The sequence below is a fragment of the Canis lupus genome, chromosome 31 (assembly GCF_048164855.1).
Source record: "Canis lupus baileyi chromosome 31, mCanLup2.hap1, whole genome shotgun sequence".
Lineage (NCBI taxonomy): Eukaryota > Metazoa > Chordata > Mammalia > Carnivora > Canidae > Canis > Canis lupus.
In genome coordinates this window covers 29,765,323-29,788,978 of record NC_132868.1, presented here as the reverse complement: position 1 = coordinate 29,788,978, position 23,656 = coordinate 29,765,323, and the positions used below count along the sequence as shown (strand labels likewise).

Sequence of the window (23,656 nt, the reverse complement as noted above, 5' to 3'; positions counted from 1 at the left end):
ACCCATGTTCTAGGTTTGCCTCATATATGCCTCTATGGCTTAACTGTGCCACGTGCCTCCTTTCTTACTCTACTATATTCTAGAGAAGAAAGAAATAAAAGACAGTGTGACCTGTTCTCTTTACATCCTTACAAATCTCAGCTTTAATGATTACACTTGAATAGAATATTATTCATGAAAGAAAATAAATCATACTACCCATATCAATTATTTATCAAAACAAAAGTTCTACATAAGCATTTATTTACAAAATAAATCAAGTTAAACAAATTACAAAAGGTAATCACATAATCGGATTTAAAGTTCTTTGATCACAAAAAAATAGTAATCCCAGCTCCATCCTAAGAGTAAATTGCAATAAGATGAATTTGATAGTATAAAACATGGCCTAAAGATGAGTATTAATGAGTTATAAATATATATATACCTATTTCCAAGAAAGAAAGTGTTTACGCCTGATTTACTTGTAAATTTGTACTAATTTACAATTCAAATTTCATACTATAAAATAATATATGTTCCTTAAATCTATTTAGTTTCTTTTTTTTAAGAATATTTATTGAGTACTTCCAAATCCTACAGAAATTCTGAGAATCATTATTCCCAATTTATAATGTTAAGGTAATACATACAAGTTTACATAGCTACCAAATGAAAAAATTGAGGGCTAAACTTGGTTCCACCTATATCTGAGAAATGCTTCAATGTTCATGAAATCCTTCACCTATGCAAAGATAAAGCAATGCTATAATTGTTTTGTTTATTTGTTTCTTCTGTTCAGTTTTGGAAAAAAAAAACAAAACTGCTGCCCTAGACACATTGTTTCCTCTGAGGGACTGCATATACACCACTTCTAGCCCTGCAGCACTGGTTTTCCCCTCCAGATTAGTCCCCATCTTTTGAGGTCTTTAACAATATGATGCCTCCCCACCCACCCCACCCCCAACACTTTCCACTACTTTATCCAGCTCTATTAAACTGAGATTTATTCGGGTGGAATTATCAATCCAAGATAAACTTTGCCAGTACTCTGAGCTTCTGCCTTTCTGCACCGTTCTTCCATCAAGGACATCTGGAGTAGGTCTCTTTTCCTGCCCTTAGACCAGAATAATACCAAGGTTCCCATCTCACTTTGCAATCAAAGTCAGTTTCTGGCTGCCCAAGATGCTGACATCAAATGCTTCCACTTCGTTCTTATTTTCTATTATCATCTCTGCCTCTCGACATCTTCCTTTTCCTTGGAAAGCATTTGATTTTCAGAGTAAAAAAAATGAAAAATCTAGTTCTGCAGTCTTTGTAGTTTTCCAAGCTGGCACTGTTATTAGTATCCAATTTTTCTGTGTTTTAAGAGGCCAGATACTTTCTGTATTTCTAAACATTTTTGTCTATTTGATTATGTAAGATGACTGTATAACAACATATTAATATATATATATGTATACATGCATATAAATATACATACATATACCTTCACATCAGAGCAAATGCCATATCATGATAGAGGGGAGAAAATGGTCCAACTAAAATCAATGTACTTCTTTCTTTTCTCTTTTTTGTTCTGTTTGAATTTTATTAACCAGTTTACATTTAATTTCCCCCCAATCAATTTTAAAAAGACAAGTAGTAATCCTGCTATGCTCCTATCACCTATCTTTGTAAAAATAAACACCACTGAACTCAGTAACTTTTTGCTATTTGTAATTGAATTTGAAAAAAAAGAAAACTTTGACATTCTGAGAGTTCAAGTTAGGAAAACAGCCCTCCTTGTTCTGATTTGGGAGCATAATCATTGTGTATGCATACATTCCATGTCCTTCAATGGTATTGCTATTATTAGATAAGAGAGAAAAAAGAATGACTCAGAGCTAGGATGAAATTTGTCTGAAAACTTACAATAGAATCACTTATTTTTTTCTATCTGAGGGCTAATCTGTCAGCAAACAGATATGCCACTATGTCAGTATTTATGAGAATATTACATTTCCTGTGAATTATCTATCATGGAGTATAAATGTATTCTTTTCAAAATTTAATTGCAAATAATATTTGCATTTTCCAATTCTTACATTTTGCTATTAAAGCAGAAAATGATCAGAATTCCTGTCAATGATATCAAAACAGTTTCAATACAATCAGAAGTCCATTTATTTATTAGAAACAAGAATTTACAACAATCTATGATTTACACTTTTTAAAATTATCAGCAGTTTCACATTGTAATCTGAATTTGAAAAAAAAACTTTAAGGAAGCCAAGTATATTATGAGCAACTTTATGGTATTTTGTTACAGTTGTAACCAATCTTCTTCTGCCTATGTCTTTGCCTCTCTCTGTGTGTTTCTCATGAATAAATAAAATCTTTTTTTAAAAATTATAAAAAAGAACTGAGAGGCTTATTTGTTTAATCAGTATGATATAAATTTAGCTTCTCATATGTTGCCACATGTTTAATTTGTAAATAGTAACCTGGTGAATCATACGATTTTAAAAAGCAACAAAAATAAAATAAAATAAAATAATAAAAAAATAAAAAAGCAACATTAAGTGTCTCTCTTTTTAAAGGGATGTGTTTGTCCATAGAATGTTGTCTTTCAACTCTTAAAAGCTGATTGTTACAATGTATTTGTAATAATATTAACTAAACACTCATCAAGGATTATTCTTAAAGCTGACTTTGAAATAAGTTTCTTTAAGTTTAATCGTGTAACAATGTATTCTAATTAATTCATACCATTATTCAGATCCTAATTTTCTGTATATAGATGCAAAAATCATTCTAGTGTAATTTTCAAGAGACATTAAAATGCAAACATATGGTCTTCCAAAAGAATCTAAGTTATTTGAATTTTCTATTCCACAACTTTATAAAGTCTTCTATTATTGCTTCTGGGCTAAACTCATTAATTAATTCTTGATAGTAGTAAATTCAATATTTAAATTGCTAATTACACTATCATTATGGATGTATATACTTTTGTTTCACTGCTGATTCAATAAAGATTTTGACAGAACAACATTTTATTTTTTTCTTCATTGGTATAACATTTTAATTGCTTTTTAATAATTTCTGTGGGCTCATTTTTTTACCTTTCATAAAACTATTTAAATGGATTATTTCTGGTGTTAGTTTGTTAACTAAATGTAAACATCTAGATTAATACAAATGGTATAAGCGCCTTACTCAATAGTGAAGTTTAAGACCTTGAAATATTCTCAGGTAGACATTTCAAATAGTTGATTTGATAAAAGATGTTGTGTTAGTCACATAAATTTTTGTGCTCAATTTAAAAAATCTAATTTGTCAGGCCAATTGGTTCAGAATTCAAGTTTCTGTCATCAATTTTTTTTCTGATTATAATATTGTACATTCCATGATGGCATGTATTATTTGTAATATAAACGTACTTATATTTTGAAATAGCATTTAAATAGTAGGTACTATGTGTCAAGCAATATTCTAAGCATTTTTCAAATAATAATTCACTGAATTCTTGTTTTACAAATAATGGAGACAAAGCAAAAAGGAGATTAAATAACTTTACCTAAATCACATAGGTAGTAGGAAAATACAACCAGAATTCTAATCCAGGCAAGCCCACTTGAGAGTCCCTGTAAGCAATTAAACATTGCACTCTACTGTCTGGAAGAAATTTTTATAACAAAATGGAACAAACTGGTAGTGGCTGCCATAGCTCTAAATTAAATTATCATATTTTTAGTTTTGGAATCAGTCAGATTAGATGATTTCAGGCTATAAACCCAAGGGAGGGACCATCTGTGTTTACCATTCATCAGTGGTGACTCTGTTGTCATGGTCTCCCCACTAATCAATGTATTTGGAATCCTTTAAGTCCCCTGGCTCAATGTTCTTATTTAACTTTCAACTGAAGATATAGACTTTTGCATACGATGTATTTTGAAGGAAGACTCTCCAACTAGACTCCCTGAACTACATGGAATTTTTTCCTTCTGGGCTCTTAATTCCTGTGAAGCTATGAATGTGAAGTTTAAGTTCAGTTTGGCAAATGTCCTCAATTTTCAATGTCAACTGTAGAGCTCTACTTCTCTATCTACCTAGATTTTAAAAATGAAAACTCCTTACTTTGTTCCTTACTCATCCAATCATTTCCATTTAAAAAAAAATTCCAGGATATTAGCTGTTTGTAGTGAAGAATTGATCCATGCTCCTCCATAATACCAGAAACTGGAGTTTATTTTAGGTTTTCTTTAAAAACATGGTATTCAATGTCTCTTCATTTTGACTATCGATGCTTGTATTCAGTCATATTCATAAGGGAACTTATTGAATGTTTCAAGGAAGCTTAAATGGTACAAAGGGTGAGGACAGGGATCCCTGGGTGGCGCAGCGGTTTGGCGCCTGCCTTTGGCCCAAGGCGCGATCCTGGAGACCCAGGATCGAATCCCACGTCGGGCTCCCGGTGCATGGAGCCTGCTTCTCCCTCTGCCTATGTCTCTGCCTCTCTCTCTCTCTCTCTCTCTCTCTCTGTGACTATCATAAATAAATAAAAAAATTAAAACAAACAAACAAAAAAAAGGGTGAGGACAGGAATGCTTGCCATAAAAACCCGTATCAGGTGGTTATTTAGAATAATAATGTATGCTACATTCGTATATTGGTTTTCCAATGTGAATCAATATCATCAAAATTGTTTTTCTTTCATCTTCAGATCTAAATATGAGAGACTGGAGATAAAATGTTTGGAATCCAACTTATAAAACTTTAAAACTGTTATTCTACCAAATTTGACTTACTAATAAAATTTTATTTTTTTATCTTTGAATTTATACATTTTGCCAAATACTTGGTTTCCAGATAATTTTATTTACAAGTGCTATGTTGCAGTTAAGTGTTTTGCAAGCTGTATGTGGAAAATACTAAAATGAAAAGGATGAAAGTAAAATATCTATCAAAAGGTTTGTATTATTATTTTTTTGGAGAGAGAGAGCATGAGTAGGGGTTGAAGGGGGAGTGGCAGAGGGAGAGAGGGAGAGAGAGAGAGAGAGAGAGAGAGAGAAACCTAAGCAGATTCCATATCCAGGATGGAGCCCAATGCGGGGCTACTTCTCATGACCCTGGGATCATGACTTGAGCTGAAATCACGAGCCAGGTGCTTAATCGACTGAGGTACACCTAAAAGATTTGTTATCACTAATATAGGACAAAAGCTGAGTGTTTGGACAACTGACTTTGCTACTGAAGTCAAAGATATCATGTGTCAATAGAAATTATTATTAATTATAATGGTTACTTTTATTCCAAATATTCTCATAGAGAAATTTTTATAAATGATGTAAGAAGGAATTGGAATTTTAGATTAGTATTTTTATATACTGATTGGATAAATCAACTGTTTTAATAATGTGGCTAGAGGATGCTTCTATCTCAGAAGGGAGTAATAAAGTTCCCTTTAGTTTTGTATTTATAATTATTAGTCATATCAACTCAGAATAAAGTTTACTCAAGGAGTAAGGCCCTGTTGATTTACTATTTTCCTAATGTAATACAGACCATGGAATTACTACATATTTTCAGAGAGAGAAAGCTAGGGTTGGAGTGAGCTTTAGAGACTCAAACAATATAGATCAAGGAATGAAGGAATATAATAGAGTCTGTCTAAAAAGTTTGTTGGTCCAGTTGGAAAGATAATATGATTTTGTAGAATTATTAAGGAAAAATATACACACCTTTTAAAACAAGAGAAGATAGGAAGAATTATAAGGAAAAAAGGAGCCTAAATAATATAAATATGTATCAACTACAGTATGTGGTTGATGAAAAGATAATCTGCTCAATCATCTTCTCCAAAACCCCCTCACAAAATGAAATAGAGCAATAAAAAATAGACAACATTAAAAAATATGACCTATAATATTATAATGTCAGAAGAAAAAACTAAAACAATTTAGTATTGAGTTTGATGTTCTGTATTCAAAGGAAAGCCCCAATGGTTTGGGAGAGAAGAGTGCCCTTCAAGCAGTAGAATGCTGTTCCCAAAGTTTGGGGGGCAAACATGACCTTTACAGAGTGTCAGAAAAGGCAATGTGAATACGGTGTATGATTGGCAAGGAGATTAGAGATTTTCTTACAAGGCAGCAGGAACTGTTTTCTAAGGTAAGTAAGGTAAACCAACTAAAGCTGAGTTGGAGAATTGTGACTGGCCCATATAAGATTTCTTACAGTTGTTTTCCAAATGCAAGCTGACTTAGGTTTAGATTTGTGATGTGGGCTGGGTCACGGGGGCAGCCTACATTTTGTGAGTCCCAATATACAAATTAACTTAGCAATACTACACATATTTTTTTATATATATAGCTTTCCTTTCCCAATTCTAATGTGGGGGGATAGAGGGGAGAGGGGGTCGGATTCCCACAGAACCAAGCAGTTCGCCGTGACCAGTGGGGTGTCCTATAATTTAACTCAATTCTGATACTCTCTATCTGGGGATGGAACCTGATTCCAAAAGGTAAGGGCTCAGCTCCACTGCCCCCATCCCACTTTAGTTGCCAATCACAAGTCTAGGCTGTCATCTGTGCTTCTTTTTCTCCTCCTCCTCCTCCCCCTCCTCCTCCTCCTCCTCCTCCTCCTTCTCCTCCTCCTCCTCCTCCTCCTCCTCCTCCTCCTCCTCCTCCTCCTTCTTCTTCTTCTTCTTCTTCTTCTTCTTCTTCTTCTTCTTCAAGATTTATTTATTTCTTCCAAAGAAGGAGTGCAAACAAGGGGATGGACAGAAGGAGAGAGAGAATCTCAAGCTAACTGTGTGCTGAGCATGGAGCTCGATGTGGGGCTCAATCCCAGGACCCTGGGATCATCACCTAAGCCGAAACCAAGAGTTGGCTGCTTAGCTGACTGAACCACCCAAGTGCCTCTCTATGCTTCTTTTACAAATCAGTTTCCCAAGATCCCCTCCTCAGGTTTGATCAATTTGCTAGAGTGGCTCACAGAATTCAAGGAAATAGTTACTTTTGTTCATCAATTTGTTAAAAGGATACAGATGAACAGCAAGATGAAGAGATACATAAGCAGTGTCTGGGAGGCTCCCAAGTGCAGAAGCTTCTCTTCCTATTGAATTGGGATCCCTTACCATCCAGGAATGTGGATGTGCTCACCAACCCAGAAGCTTTTTGAACTCCAGCCTTTTGGGACTTTTTTTTTTTTTTCTTGAATCTCCATTTCACAAGCATAATGGATTAAATTATTGGCCATTGGTAATTAATTCAACCTCAAGCTCTGCCCTCCCTGGGAGTCAGGGTAGGATTTGGGGTGGAAAGTTCCAACTGCCTATTCATGGTTGATTCTCCTGACAAGTAGTTTCATCCCTGGATGCTTTCAAAAAGTCACCTTATTGACATAAACTCAGTAGTGGTGAAAAGGGGCATGTTAGGAATTATAAGAACCCTATTGCACCTTTATAAAGTGGCTTCAGGAATTGAGGACAGAGAAATTTTTATGACAAAATTTGGTCTTACGCTCAGGAAATTCCAAGGGTTATATGTGGTATGAGGCAGAAACCATGAATGAGACCAAAATATATATGTATTTATTATAAATCAAAATATCAATATATATTTATATATATACACCCACACACACAATAGCAGACATGCTAGCTCTTCAAAATACCCTATGTTGATCGAATGACATTTGTTAGATGGTAGTAGGTAGGATAGTGAGAAAAATAGAAACCCTATTGTTTCATTAGAAATGATTCCTTGAAGGAATTAGAGGCCCATAATCAGGTGGATAAATACAGAGTAATGAGATAGCTGTCTTCAGAGAAATTGGATTTGTTGTGCTTGGTCATAAGGATTGAAATTAGGACCAATGATAAAAGCTACAGTAAGATAGGATTGAACTTTATGTTAATAAAGAAGAATTTCCTAATATTCAGAGCCCTATTTTTAATAATATGCCTACTTTAGAGGTAATAAATTTGTTATTTTAATTGTTCAAGCCATAATTAGAGTCACTTGGTGCATCACCATAGATGTCATCCAAGCTTAAGATGTGACCTTATAGTTAATATCTTTAAGGTAACATGTTAGACTACAAACCATTTGAAACTAATGTAGGGGGATCAATTTAACAGGATTTATTAAATTTTTTAAGATTTTATTTATTGATTTGAGAGAGAGAGAGAAAGAGAGAGTGAGTGCACAAGCAGGGGGAATGGCAGAGGGAGAGAGTGAAGCAGGCTCCCCACTGAGCAGGGATCCTGATGCAGAACTCTATCCCAGGACCCTGAGATCATGACCTGAGCTGAAGGCACTTAACCAACTGAGCCACCCAGGTTCCCCTAACCTTAATTTTTAATACCCCCTCGTTTTTCCCTTTTCTGAATGGCCTAGCATTCCTGCCATAAGGAATAGAGAAAGTGGGTTGATTACGAGTATAAGCTATTATAATCACTGCACCATGAAGCCCAGCTAAGGAAATAGAGGTTGTCTTTTCCCTGCATATGTTTCCAGTAACTCAAATCAGTAAAAGAGGCAAAACAATATAAATGTACTGACCTTGACTTATTTATACTGGGTCTGTGAAGAGTCTTTGAAGCACCTGAGAAAATTCAAAATGCACATGGTTCGATTGTATTTATTAAGTAATATCAACAAAACAACAGTGAAACCTTCATCCTGTGCTTCCTTTTATAACACCCATATTTCCACCTATTTCCTTTTTAAGGATACCTTTCCTGACCCTGGATACAGCATTGTACCAACACTTTTATTATCAAAATTTTATATTACATCAAAATTTTACATTGTAATATGGGGAATGGCATGAATTAGTCCCACCTGAATTAATTCTGAGTAGATATTCCTTTGAGATAACCCTAATGTGATTTGTTTTCCAAGGAAGTATCAACAATATTATGTTTTTCAAGATTAAAACCTTGAAAGAGCCAGCCCTCTGCTTTTCTTTCTCTCCCATTGATGTCAATTGGTATTAATATATCTTTTACCCAGCCTTCATATTTCTGGTTCTCTTTTCATGAGAAAACTTTCCTTTCTTTAGATTGTAATTACATATTTCAAAACACTATCTGAACTCAAATATAGTAAATATATTATATTGGAATTTTACTCTTTCAACATTATATTGCAAGCATAAAATACTTAGCATAAAACTTAGGAACCTTCTCAAAAACAGTATTCAAACACAGAGTAGTTTATTATTATCTGAATAGCAAATCTTCTTTCCCAGGAATAATTAGAAATAGACTTGAGATAGAAAACTCAAAAGATTCCACCAAATATCTGTAGAATTGATATATGAATTCATTAAAATCATAGGATACAAAATCAACATACAGAATTCTATGCATTTCTATGCACCAAAAATGAAGCAAAAGACAGAAAAATCAAGGAATTGATCCCATTTTAATGGCACCAAAACCCATAAGTAATCAATGAATAAATCTAACCAAAGAGGTAAAATATCTGTATTCTGAAAACTATAAAACATTGATATAAGAGATTGAAGAGGACACAAAGAAATGGAGAAACATTCATGCTTATGGATTGGAATAACAGATATTATTAAATTGTCTATGCTACCCAAAGGAATCTATAGATTTAATGCAATCCCTATAAAAATACCACCAGCATTTTTCATTTGCATGGAATCACAAAAGACCCTGAATAGCCAAAGCAATCTTGAAAAAGAAAAGCAAAACTGGAGACAGACAATAAGTTACATTACAAAGCTACAATGATCAAGAAAGTATGGTACTGGCACAAAATCGAACACATAGATCAATGGAACAGAATAGAAAACCCAGAAATGAACCCATAACCATATGGTCAACTGATACTTGACAAAGAAGGAAAAAGTATCCAATGAAAAAAAGACAGTCTATTCAAAAAATGGTCTTGAAAATCCTGGACAGCAACATTCAAAAGAATGAAACCAGACCACATTCTTACATCATACACAATACATAAAAATAAATTTAAAAAAAGAGGCACTTGAAAAAAAGTGGTGGGTGCACTTGCATGGCTCAGTCAGTTGATCAGCCAATTCTTGGTTTTGGCTCAATTCATGATCTTGAGGTCCTGTGATCAAGCCTCATGTTGGGCCTCACTCTCAGGAGGGAGTCTGCTTGAGGATTTTCTCCCTTCCTCTCCCTTTGCCCCTCTCCTCTCTCTCTCTCTCTCTCAAATAAGTAAAATAAATCTATAAATTAATTAATTCTAAATGGATGAAAGACCTAAATGTGTGACAGGAATCCATCAAAATCCTAGAGAACACAGGCAATAACCTCTTTGACATTGGCCATAGCAACTTCTTACTAGATATGTCTCCCGAGGCAAGAGAAATAAAAGTAGAAATAAACTATTGGAACTTCATCTAGATAAAAATTTCTGTACAATGAAGGAAACAAACAAAACTAAAAGGTAACCTATGGAATGGGAGAAGATACTTGCAAAAGATATATCTCATAAAGGATTATCCAAAATATAAGGAACTTATCAAACACAACACCCAAAAAACAAATAGTCCTGTTAAAAAATGGGCAGAAGACATGAACAGATATTTTTCCAAAGAAGACATCAGATGGCCAACAGGTGCATGAAAATATGCTCAACATCCTTCACCATCAGGAAAATGCAAGTCTAAAACCACAATTAGATACTACCTCATAGTCAGAATGGCTAAAATCAGCAATACAAGAAACAAAACATTGGAGAGAATGCAGAGAAAGGGGAACCTTCTTACAACTGTTGATGGAAATGTAAATTAGTGCAACCACTCTGGAAAACAGTATGAAGGTTCCTCAAAAAGTTAAAAATAGAACTACCCTAGGATCTTGCAATTGTGCTACTATTTACCCAAAAGATACAAAAATACAGTTTTGAAGGGATACATGCATCCCAATGGTTATAACAGCATTATTAGCAATAGCCAAATTATGAAAGAACCCAAATGCCCATTGACCAATGAATTGATAAAAAAGAGATTTTATATATATATATATATATATATATATATATATATATATAAATTCCAATGTGTGTGTGTGTATATATATATGTGTGTATATATATATGAATATCACACAGCCATAAATAAAGAATGAACTCTTGCCATTTCAAAGACATGGATGGGGTTTGGGATTATTATGCTAAGCAAAAAAGTCAGTCAGAAAAAGACAAATACCATATGATTTCACTCATATGAAAATTAAGAAACAAAACAAATGAAGATGTGGTTAAGAGAAGGAGAGAGAGAGACAAACCAGGAAGCAGACTCTTAACTACATTGAAAAAAACAAGGGTTGCTGGAGGGGAAGTGTGGCGGGGTGGGCAGTGGGGGCCTGGGTCAAATGGCTGATGGGTTAAGGAGTGCATTTGTTGAGATGAGCCCTGGGTGTTGTATGTAAATGATGAATCACTAAATTTTACACCTGGAACAAATATTACACTGTATATTAACTAACTGGAATTTAAATAAAAACTTGAAGAGTTTTTAGAAGAGGATTTGATAAAAAAAGTCACTGTGATATCTGAGATTTCACCTCATTTTGTGATCCTATAACTTATATAAAATATCTACTTGCATATATGTCTTACTTTAATTCACATTATAATAGGGCCTTAGATTATCAGTACATTTTTTCCTGAGAATAGCACTCTTCTGAAAAGATAACTTTATCTCTAAAATGAAAATCATAAAAAGTCTTAAACATTCCTATAATCAGATTATCTTAGTTTTTATTAACTATTCCTTCATCTTGTGTATTTTTCAGTGTTTACCAAAAATAGTCATTTTATACACTCTAGTTATATTGTTTTAATTTTTGATTAAAAAGAAAAAATGTTTTATTTTATTTTATTTTATTTTATTTATTTTATTTATTTATTCATGAGACACAGAGAGAGAGAGAGAGAGAGAGGCAGAGACACAGGCAGAGGGAGGAGCAGGCTCCATGCAGGGAGCCTAATGTGGGACTCGATCCCGTGTCTCCAGGATCCCGCCCTGGGCTGAAGGCAGAGCTAAACCTCTGAGCCATGGGGCTGCCCTGAAAAAAATATGTTAAAAGAAAAATATACATATAGACGCATTTCCTAAATTTATTTCCCATACAAGTGAAACTTCTGAAAGTTTGATAAACCATACCTTCAGTGTCTTAGCTCATGTTACTAAAGTATAACCTAGGCAAGGATAATGAAAACAGAAATTAATGGACCTGCCAGTTTGAGTCTCAATTCTTTCATTCAAGCTATTCTAAGCTATTCCTGAAAAATACAATCTTAATGCTTAAAAGCAAGGCTTTTCCTAAGGCCCTCTTTTAGTTCCCTGAGAACATTAGCTTCGTCTTATTGTAGTTCCTTTATTTCAAGCATTCTTAATTTTTATTAAGATGGAGTGACTTAAGATAGTTTCCAAAATAGGAGGAAATACTAAAACCATACAATTTTTCTGTCTAGTATAAACATGGATATTTCTGTTTACTCTTCCTCTTTGTACCTATTGCTGTTGTTCTTAATGGTCACCTTAGTCAATTCCATTCTATGAGAATAATAATTCTCTTCTCAAATTCCAGCAAGCTAACATAGCAATGTAGGTTAACCACTGTTAAGATTAATACATCGCTTAATTTAATCAGCATTTCAAGATATTTTATTAAATCTATTTAATGCATGCAATATAAATAATACATGTAATTAAATATAAATACAATATATAAATATGTTAGAAACTATTATTAAATACATAAACCACTTCACTTATAAATAAATACTTGCTCAGGCATTGCTCTAAGGCAGGTTTGCTGCAACATTGTTCATTGAGAACTATAATTCAATCTAAATGCATTTATCCTGACCATTCTATAAAGTCACTCTTTGCATAGTCAAAAGATTTTATGAAAATGTAGCTTCAACTTGTAATAGGTCTCCCAGTGTGCTTCGCCAACCTCATATTGTTTAAGGGGAGCCTCTTAGCCTAGTAAAACACGAGGTTGGCCTCTCTTACCAGTGAGCCCTATGGCTTGAGGCAACTACTGTTCTCTTCAAAGGAACCTGACAGTACTTGTTACCAGGCTTGTTCAGCAGATTGGACAACAAAACAGTTAAATCACTGAGACACTGGGTCAGCCTATGCCTACCTCATATTGATCTATCCACAACCTTGGTCAGAGATTGTAAGCCTTCCAACTAACCCCTTTGTTGGTGCACAGGGTGGGGACAAGTGGTGTCAAAGGCAAGGGCACATCCAAGGATGCCATTTATCAAGCCGCAAAGTGCTCAGGATGGTCCAACCCACTCCTCTCTGATGCCTATCAGAAGAAAAACTAGAGTTAGAGGTAGTCTTGAAATCCTAAATCTGAAAATACATGCAAATGTAGACATGAAAATACATGCAAAATATATTCTTTTCTATTTTTTATATAGACTGCCACCCCAAAAAAGTAAAACACTCTATTTGGCTATATCTGTTTTCACATGAGTTTTCCACATGTCCTCGAATTGTACAGACTCCTAGGTTGTGTTTCACACTGAGACTGCCATTCTCTTTCTAAAGGGTTAGAAAGCATCTACAGGTAAAGTGGAGGGGCTTGCTTAGTGGCTGTGACAAATGCAGCGATATGTGTCTGTTTTGTGTCTATGAGACATGCTGACACAATGCCAACGGAGTGTGGGAATTTTATCATGGCGACAGCCACTTGTCCCTTTAGACCTTCAAGCATTTTCTCTCTCACGCACACATGTGCCCCCCCACACACACACACACTCACACACACACACACATTCTACTCTTGCCTCACTGTGCCTTCACTGGAACAGGACTCTTCCACAATGTCATTACAAGCTATTATTCTCTTTGTGGCCGGTAAGCCCCAAGACCCAATTTTTCTTTATTGGCAGGTCCTAATGTTCACATTCAAGGGAAGAAAGCATGAGCTTCAGGTCCAAGCCGAAGTCTTAAATACAGTTTTACGAGCAATGCAGTGCTCGGGGTATTTTAATTCTCACTTAGCTCCTTAATGCACTGCTCAATTGTTCAGTCTCTGGAGTAGAGGCAGGTGAATGAATGAAATCCCCCCAAATCTCCCATTACTTCTGTGAGCAGAGTAGTTTTATATAAGCATGCCAATTATTTAGATTGGAAAAAAAATCCATTTTAGGTGTTCAGAATATTGAAATATTACCTTAGTTAATGAGCTAACATAGTTTGCTAAGATCCTTAATTTATAATTTACCAAGATGCTATGAAACTATGCTTAAAATAGCATGGCCAAAGACAACATACAGTCAGGATGTGATCATTGTATTCAAATTAACTTTAGTAAAGTAATTGTTTAGAATCAGAGTACTGAAACAGGTTCACTATTAACCAAAAGGCCACAATTCATCACAGAACATCAGTATTGGGCTAGAATGGAGAGGACTTCAAATCTGAATCCCTCCCCATATAAATGAAGTAATTGAGGTCCAGGGAGGTTAATGAACTTGCCTAAAGTCGCCTAGCAAATGAGGTGAAGTAAGAAACGTAGAGCCAGGCTGATAGATTTGAGCAAATGGAAGCACTTGCCACCCATTTCAGGGAGTGTCTGTGTAAAGGATCAACTAGGAAACAACTATTTAATCACAGCAGAATCATTCTGACTAGTAGTAGAATAGCTTTTTTCAGGATGCATATTTTAGTAATAAAGTTTTAAAACACAGCAACTACCTTTCAAGCATGAGAGCCTGAAAGCAAATTTCAAATGGTTTCCATAACTTGGAAATCAAGCTATGTTTATTTGCGGGTTTTAGAGATGTCTGAATCTGACATAAACAGCAGATATATCACAGAAGTACTGGGACTTTAAAAATCCGTATGTTGCATTGTAAGATAACATGAAAGTGTATATTTTATTTCTATACCTCAGTGACATGAGATGCTTGAGACAGCTTTGAAACCAGCATTCAGTCACCTTAAGATGAATCAAAGCAAAATTCTGAAGGAAAATGAATGAAAAACATAAAGCGATTCTGTTCCTAGAGATGATTGAGCACACAGAGAGTTTTACGATACACACTCTGTGATGGAAGGTGACTTAACAAGTAGCAATTTAGCCACAATTTCCTATTTCCACTTCAGCTGAAATGTTAATCGCACATACCAAAGGGAAGGATGGAAACATAGTCTGTAATAACAGAGACATTGAAAATTTAAGTATTAAAGGAGAAATATAGGTATTTTGATATCATAGTCTTCAAAATTTTAACCTGTATATGTCACCTCACAGAATGCCTCAAACCTATTACCTTACCAATTTAAATAGAGGCAGAGATCATTAACAAAGGCAGCGTGTTATTCCAACTAGCACCTTAGATTAATTTAATAGAGAGTTGATGATTATTTAAACAGTTTAACAGCTATGTTGATCTTAAAAATTTCTCAAAAACTAACTTGGCAGAAGACTACAATGTCCATGTGGTATTTTAACAGCAAAATTTGAATATTTTCTAAATGTCCAAGAATCATTAGTAAGCCATTTATCGTTGATAATGATAGATTTAGGAATGAGTATTGCTGACATAATAAAAAGAAATAAAGGATATAGGAAGTAGGCTAGGGAAAAGAATAGTAACTTCGCTATTCCAAGTTTGTGGAAAAGACTCACTCTACTGCAGTCATGTGTTATATTTGGAAAAAGATTTTTCCAAGAGAAAATCAGATTTTCTGAATTTTTTTTTTTTTTTTTTTTTTTTTTTTACCATTCACCAATGGTATGATATTCTCTTCAGTCTTAAGTCTGTGGCAGATACATGCAGTGATGAGATAATCAATGCTCTAGCACCCAGGAAGCCTGGCTTGGCAAAACAAGAGCTTCAGAAAAGGGGCTTAGAAACAGATGCAAACCACTCCAGGCCTTAGGGTTGTCACCTGAAAGGCAATGGTTCCATGCTATTTTGCAACATTAGCAACATTCCCTGGTTCACCTTCCCTTACCCAATTCCATAGTAAAATGAAAAAGCAAACAAACAAATAAACCCCAGAAACAAAAACAAAAAAGAAACCCTTTTCCTTCATGGTTACAGATACTTTGCTATTTGTGTTTTTTAAGATTTTATTTATTTATTCATGAGAGACACACAGAGAGAAGCAGAGACATAGGCAGAGGGAAAAGCAGACTCCATGCAGGGAGCCTGATGTGGGACTCAATCCCGGGAATCCGGGATCAGGCCCTGAACCAAAGGCAGACACTCAACCGATGATCCACCCAGGTGTCCCTATTTTTGTTTTATATCATATATTAAAGTTACAATTTACCTCCATATTTTCAATGTCTGTGTCTCCCTTGAGAATATAGCATTCAATGAAGAGGGCACATTTTTGTCTTATTACTTTATCCTTTATGTTTTGGTAGCATAGTGACTGGGACAATAAACATAGGGAGAAATTTAAAAATAATCAATGAATGAATATTGGGCATTCTCATCCTTGTGTTTGTAGGATACCTATGAGTTTTCAACTGTCTGTATTTCTAGAATATAGACAGCTACTCTTACTTTGGCCCAATTCCATCTCCTAGGAGACTATTTTAATTTCCAGTCCCTCTAGTTTTGTACTAAATTGGCTTCCTCAGTAAGCAACATTATCTGCATTGATAAAGAGCTGCACCACTTTCCAGAAATCATAAGGTCACACTCCTGACTAATTCCTTAATTAGATCTTTCTTATATATTGACACATGCCTGAAATTGAACTAGAGCTTCACAACACTCCTCAGAACTTGGCTGTTGCAGTTGTGGGTAGCTCAGGAAAGTCGGGAGAGCAGGTGCAGACAGAGAGCACTGTTGTTTCTCTCTTCCAGCACTTTCACTATTTAAACTTAAGTTTTCCCTATTTCTTATATGTCCATATCTCCAATATTGTAGCTACCATTGTGTATAGCAACATTGTAGTGTATATTTACCCTCTCAAGATTGACAATTAATTCTAAAAATACAGCTGTGTGGGGGCCAGAACTCATGACTATGAGACAAGACATTGGTACACCTGGGTGGCTCAGTCAGTTAAGCATCTGTCTTCAGCTCAGGTCATGATCCCAGGGTCCTGGGATTGAGCCCCACGTTGGGCTTCACTGCTTATCAGGGAGTCTACTTCTCCCTCTACCACTTCCCCTTCCCATGTTCTCTCTCTCTCAAATAAATAAATAAAATCTTAAAAGAGAGAGAGAGAGAGAGAAATGGGACACCTGGGTGGCTCAGAGTTGAGAGTCTGCCTTTGGCTCAGGGCATGATCCTGGAGTTCTGGGATTGAGTCCCACATCGGGCTTCTGCGTGGAGCCTGCTTCTCCCTCTGCCTGTGTCTCTGCCTCTCTCTCTCTCTGTGTCTCTCATTAATAAATAAATAAAATCTTTTAAAAAAATTAAAAAAGAGAGACTAGACATTTGATAGGGTCTTCATACATTTAATATCCTCAGCCTTATCTTTCATAGTACCAATTATCCATCATTCTATTCAATTAATGTGAGACTTCACATATACTTTGAGATTTGAACAATTTTCACACTTGTTCATTATTTTTATCTTATTTTAGTGTGTGTGCATACAGAATACTTGTAGTGAATGGGTTTCTAATTTTTTTAAAGTGTCCATATCTATAGCTCAGAAACCATTTTTTTCCCAAATTTATGGTTAAGATCTTTGGAAAAAGCTATCTTTGTTTTCTAGCTAACCAACTACTAAAAATTGATATGAAATACTAACTCTCAGAGGCCTCCAAGAATTTATAACAGAAAGGAGATAAAAATATCATTAATAGAGGCACGTGGAACATGAAGTAAAATACTGTAATAGAACCTGAGTGAAATAAAACTCAGATGGAACATCAAAGAAGACTTTTCAAGGAAGAGTGTATTGTCATAGATTCACAGGGAGTCATCGTGGGAGAGGAGGAAACTAAAGGCTTCAATATGCCGTGTGCCAAAGGATGGGCTTTATTTCTTTGCTTACTTTCTGTCATGGCCTTTGGGAGAAAAAGTTGAAAAAGTTAATAACACCGCAAGGAAATTCAGACCATGAGAAACAACCAGTTTCCATCCTGCTTCACAGTAAGGAATGCATTTAGACGTATCTGAGAACCATTCAGCGTTTCAACCTCAGGCAGAGTTTCTGGACAGCAAACAGAGAAGAGAGCTGGAAGTACAGCAGGGAGAGCTATTTTTTCCACTTGTTCGGACATGACAATGTTTATTTTTAAATGCCAACAGACACTACGTGACAATATTTCTGGCCCCTTAGGCAAGTGCATATTTCGCAGTCCCAGGTATCAGCCATGAAGGCTAGGTCTCTCTAATGAAGAAGAAACTTCTTGAAGAAGGTCAAAGAGTTTTTTAAAGCCCAGTTCCATTCTAAAATTACAATAAATATAGAAAGTTAAAGAAAGCAAAGATAGTGATTTATGTGACTAAGTTATAGTCACTGTCAATTTCCAGTAAACTTAATTTTACAGGGCCTTGAACCTAGTAAAGTCTCAATATATAGTAAATAAATAATAGAAAATGTCAATACTGGGGGGCAGGGGCAGCACCTGGGTGTCTCAGTTGGTTTAGCATCTGCTTTAGGCTTAGGTCATGATCTCAGGGTCCTGGGATCGAGCCCTGGGTCAGGCTCCCTGCTTAGTGGGGAGTCTGCGTCTCCCTCTCCCTCTATCTCTCCATCCCCCACCTCAGCTAATGCTCTCTCTCTCTCTCTCTCTCTTTCAGATAAATAAATAAGATATTTTTTAAAAAGTCAATACTGGTTAGTATTTAAATGATACACAGAACATTTTATAGTAAAAAACCAGTTACTTCAATAACTCAAGGATATTCACTGATTCTGAGGCCTTTAAAACTCCTAAAATAGGGCATAAGTAAAGATCATACCCCATTTACTAAGCATGAAAGGTTGGAGAATGTAAATATTTGAACTAAGTCATAGTATTTTACTTCAGACCGCAGCCAGAGAATGTCATAGTTAAAAGCGTAAAGTAAATGAAATTTGCCTTTCTTTGTGATACTGTTCTTTCACAACAATTTCCTAGACAAATGCCTTGTCCTGGATACCACAGAACTTACCTCCTACTCATTTCTTTTCTTTTTAACCTGAAATTCTCATTTCCATGGATTCTAAATCTGTACTTCACTCTCCTCATGCCTTTAAAATACATTCATCCTTGGAGTGCATGGGTAGCAAAGTCAGTTAAGCATCCAGCTCTCGGTTTCAGCACAGGTCATGGTCTCATGTCCTGAGATGGAGCCCTGTGTCAGGCTCCATGCTCAGCATGGAGTCTGCTTGAGATTCTCCTTCTCCCTCTGCCCCTCCTGCTTGTGCTCTCTCGCTCTTGTTCTCTATAAATAAATAAATAAATCTTTAAAAAACAATACATTTTTTAAATAAAATATATCCATCCTTTATTTCGTCTAATCTAAGGCTGCAAAGAGGTCATATGCTAAATGAGTCCCTCACACACAGCAGAGAGAGTAGCTCCTTCATGCAATATGATCCTGACCTTTGATAAATCCTTAATTTTTAACCCAGGTATAAGAAAAAATTTACTGAATTGTTCACTCTAAATTTTCGCCTCCAGTTTGGCATGCCTGAAAGGACAGTTTGGGGGAAACCATGAAAGGTAGCAGTACGGAATCTGAAAACTTTATTTTAGCAACTGTGGAGGGGGATTTGTTAGCCAGTTTATGTGGTTTTGCCCTGCTACTGACCAAGGATATACTAGAAAAGTCCTAGGCTCTCAAGTCTCAGGCTGCTGCTGAATACCTAAGGATCTAGAAGGCAACATTGAGATCCTATCCCTAAGGTAAGCATAATCAAAGTCACAAAATCATGTGTGAATCATCGTGACTGTTTTCACACGACCACATATTCTCTGACACTCCACATTACAGCAGAGTGGCCATCCTTTTCTCTTGAAGGTAGGCTGGCTGGGACTCTTTTGACAGAGAGACTAACCCAAATAACACTAGGTGACCCTTGGCCCAGCCATTAAGAGACCTGACAGCTTCTGTTTTGTTCTTTGGGAGCTTAAAGCCACTGTGTAAAATGTCTGACTGCCGTGATGGAGACGTCTACACAGAAAGAGAGAAGAGCTCATTTGTACCCAGTCCCTCCAAGATACCAGGCTTTTAAATGAAACTGCCAGGGACCTTCCAAACCAGTTCATCTGACAGCTGAATAGACCAAGTTTATTCTTCTTTGCCATGTGGAGCAGAGGTATCACCCAGTCAAGCCCTTCCCAAATGTCTGACCTACAAAAAATATGAGATGTCATCACAGGGGTGTTATTGTAAGACAATAAATTTTGGGGTTGTTTATTATGCAGCAGCCAATAGCCAGACGGGCAGAGTGTGCTGTGTCATTTTCAGCAGCTTGGCTAACCTGTTCTTGTACCCAACTGGGAGAACTCTAAACTGCTTTTTCAAAGAAATTCACTAAATCTGCACAAAGCTGGAGACCTATCTTGACATCAGACTTTGAAGACCTTTCTAAATGACAAGTTTCTATTCATGCTCTATGAACAAACTGTTACATTAATAGGTAAGAGTATTAAGTGCTTTGGTCTTGCAATTGCCTCCTAAACAGAAAGAGTGGTTGTAGGGGATTCAGTTAAATAATGTTAATAAACTGTTTGCGAAGTCTAAAAGAAGCCAAAAATAAGATACTACGATTGTCAAGGTTTTATGAATACTTCTCTCTCTGAAACATTTTGGACTAGAAAACATTTAGTCTGGAACCAGGGGAACTAAAGTATAATGATACTGTTATAAGAAAAGCACTGTTAAAGCCAACAAACAGGCGCACATGGGTGGCTCAAGTTGAGCATCTGCCTTCAGCTCAGGTCGTGATTTCCAGGTCCTGCTATCGAGTCCCAGATCAGGCTCCCCGCAGGGAACCTGCTTCCCCCTCTGCCTGTGTCTCTGCCTCTCTCTGTGTGTCTCTCATGAATTAAAAAAAAACAAAAAAACGGGAAACTTTTCAAATAGATTTGAAAGCGATGGTTTCTTTAGGAAATGTTTAAGATAATTCACAAACCATAAAATGCATGCTCTTAAGGTACAGATCTCAGCAGTTTTTAGTATATTTCCAAAGTCATGCAGTCATCACCACTAATTCCAAAACACTTTTTTTGTTACCCGAAAACAAACCTTGTACCCAGAAGGTATCATTTAGGAATAAAAAAAAAAAAAAATGGGGCAGCCCGGGTGGCTCAGCGGTTTAGTGCCGCCTCAGCCCAGGGCGTGATCCTGGAGACCCCGGATCGAGTCCCATGTCAGGCACCCTGAATGGAGCCAGCTTCTCCCTCGGCCTGTGTCTCTGTCTCTCTCTCTCTGTTGCTCATGAATAAATAAATAAAATATTTTTAAAAAATGTTGATGGTGATAATCAGAATTTAGGACAAATACATAGGTTTAAATATAAAGGAAAAAAAATCAATGGAGTTACAAGTAGGGAAAAGTACAGAAAATTTTTTCTGTGTGTACAGAAAAAATATAGGCCAGCCACAAGGGTTGGCTCTCAGCTTACATCTGGGAACTTGACTGATAAACAGGCACCCACGCTGATATGAAATGTTCTGTGAATGATAAGAGTACCTCAGTGTGTAAACTGTACAAATTATATGATTCACAATGGGACTTCACTTCGCTGCTGGGAGTCTGGAATTTTGGTTTGTGATAGGCCAAAGTGGCTGCATGACCCAGTAAACACTTGGCATTTGATCTCTAATGAGCTTCTCTGGCAGAAGACACGAGACTTGTTGTCACAACTTGTTGCTGGGGGAATTAAGCCCAGCTTGTGAAACGCCATTATGACAAGACTCTTGGAAGCTTGTGCCCAGTTTGCAATGGACTTTGACCTATGTGCCTTTTCTTTGTACTAATTTTGATTCGTATCTTTCACTACCATACATTTTAGACAAAAGTTTGACTAGATACTATGAGTCCTCCTATGAATCATGAAACCTGGGGTGGTCTTAAGAACCATCCAACAAAACATGTTACAGAGGGTCAGTCTTTAATTACTCCCAAAAGCATTTTACAATTCTGCTCTAAGATCTTTCCCTTAGCTTCTTGACAACCACATCAAGTTATAAAAATGAACAGCTAAAACTGTGCCCCAACTTCCAAGCTGTCTGTAACTTTGTTGTTAGGGAGACAAAAGGAAAGTGTCCAGCAGAATTATAAAAGAAGTTTTGTCAAGCAGCCTTGGAAAAGTAAAGAAATGTAATTCTTATATGCTACAGAGAAGCAGACTATATATACAGAGATATAGTTACAGTATAGATATGCTATATATAGTATGTAGTATATATACTGGATGGAAATAGATTGTAGAGTTCTAAGTTTGTCTAATCAGGGACATGAAATCAACATGGGAAGAACAAATATTATAAATACATATTGAGCAAAAAGTCATTTCGAAAATTCCTGGAATTATGAAGAGTTTTTTTTCCCCCATACCTACATCCAGTTAAGTTAATGTATCTTATGAAAATCTTTCCTTAAATATTCCATCATGGGAATTGAAAATAAGTATATTGAATGTCACTAGATTTCTTTATAAAAGAATATATTGTGTGACAACACATTATTTATTTGTAAAGAATCATCAGGAGAGAGCTTAAGGAAAAGATATAATAGAAATTGCCTTTGCTTGAAGTTGAACTGAAAATAGTTTTCTTTTTTTTTTAATTTTTATTTATTTATGATAGTCACAGAGAGAGAGAGAGAGAGAGAGAGAGAGGCAGAGGGAGAAGCAGGCTCCATGCACCGGGAGCCCGACGTGGGATTCGATCCCGGGTCTCCAGGATCGCGCCCTGGGCCAAAGGCAGGCACCAAACCACTGCGCCACCCAGGGATCCCGAAAATAGTTTCCTTATTGAAGATAGAAGGCCATAAAAATTGAAGAAGAATCCTGAATAAGAGATGTGTTCCTTTATACGTTTTAGTGAAAAGAAGCTGAACTACAACAAAAGACACACACACACACACACACACAAAGAAAAAAAACCCTCTTAAAATCAAACTATAAATATAAGGAATTACAGTGAGAGACCAGGCTTTTATCAGTGATGGATAACATAAATATTATAAATAATGAAGTGGTCATCTGTAATTAGCAACGATTTTAAGTATTCTTAAAAGGTACATGATTCATAAGCACTGCTGTGAAGAAGCTATTGTGAGCTTAGTATAGCTTAAGTCTCTGAGAAAAACAAAATAACATAAAGCCCACTTGTCATTTCAAATTGTGATTATGAGTTCAATAAATACCAGCTGTGTCTGTTTGCAAATGATGTGTCAATAAAGGGTTAATAACCAGAATATATAAAGAATTATATAAGTCAACACCAAAAAACAAATATTCTGATTAAAAACTGGGCAGAGAACTGGAAAACAGATATTTTTCCAAAGAGGACATACGGATGACCAACAGCTGCCTGAAAAGATGCTCAATCTCACTAATCATTAGGGAAATGAAAATCCAAACCACAACGAGATTACTACCTCACACCTCTTAGAATGGTTAAAATCAAGAAGACAAGAAACAAGTGCTGGAGAGGATAAGTTAAAAAAAAAAAAAAAGAACTCTTATGTACTATTGGTGGGAATGTAAATTGGTGTAGCCATTGTGGAAAACAATA

General features: G+C 35.9%; 1 long non-coding RNA gene across 1 annotated transcript in view; it reads right to left on the bottom strand.

The window, feature by feature from the left end:
• LOC140622440 (uncharacterized) overlaps positions 1 to 23,656 on the bottom strand; it is a 513,789-nt gene that overhangs the window by 137,849 nt on the left and 352,284 nt on the right. The window contains exon 5 of the long non-coding RNA XR_012022200.1: positions 8,529 to 8,571. This is a non-coding gene — a long non-coding RNA (uncharacterized lncRNA). The remainder of the gene's footprint in view (positions 1 to 8,528; positions 8,572 to 23,656) is intronic.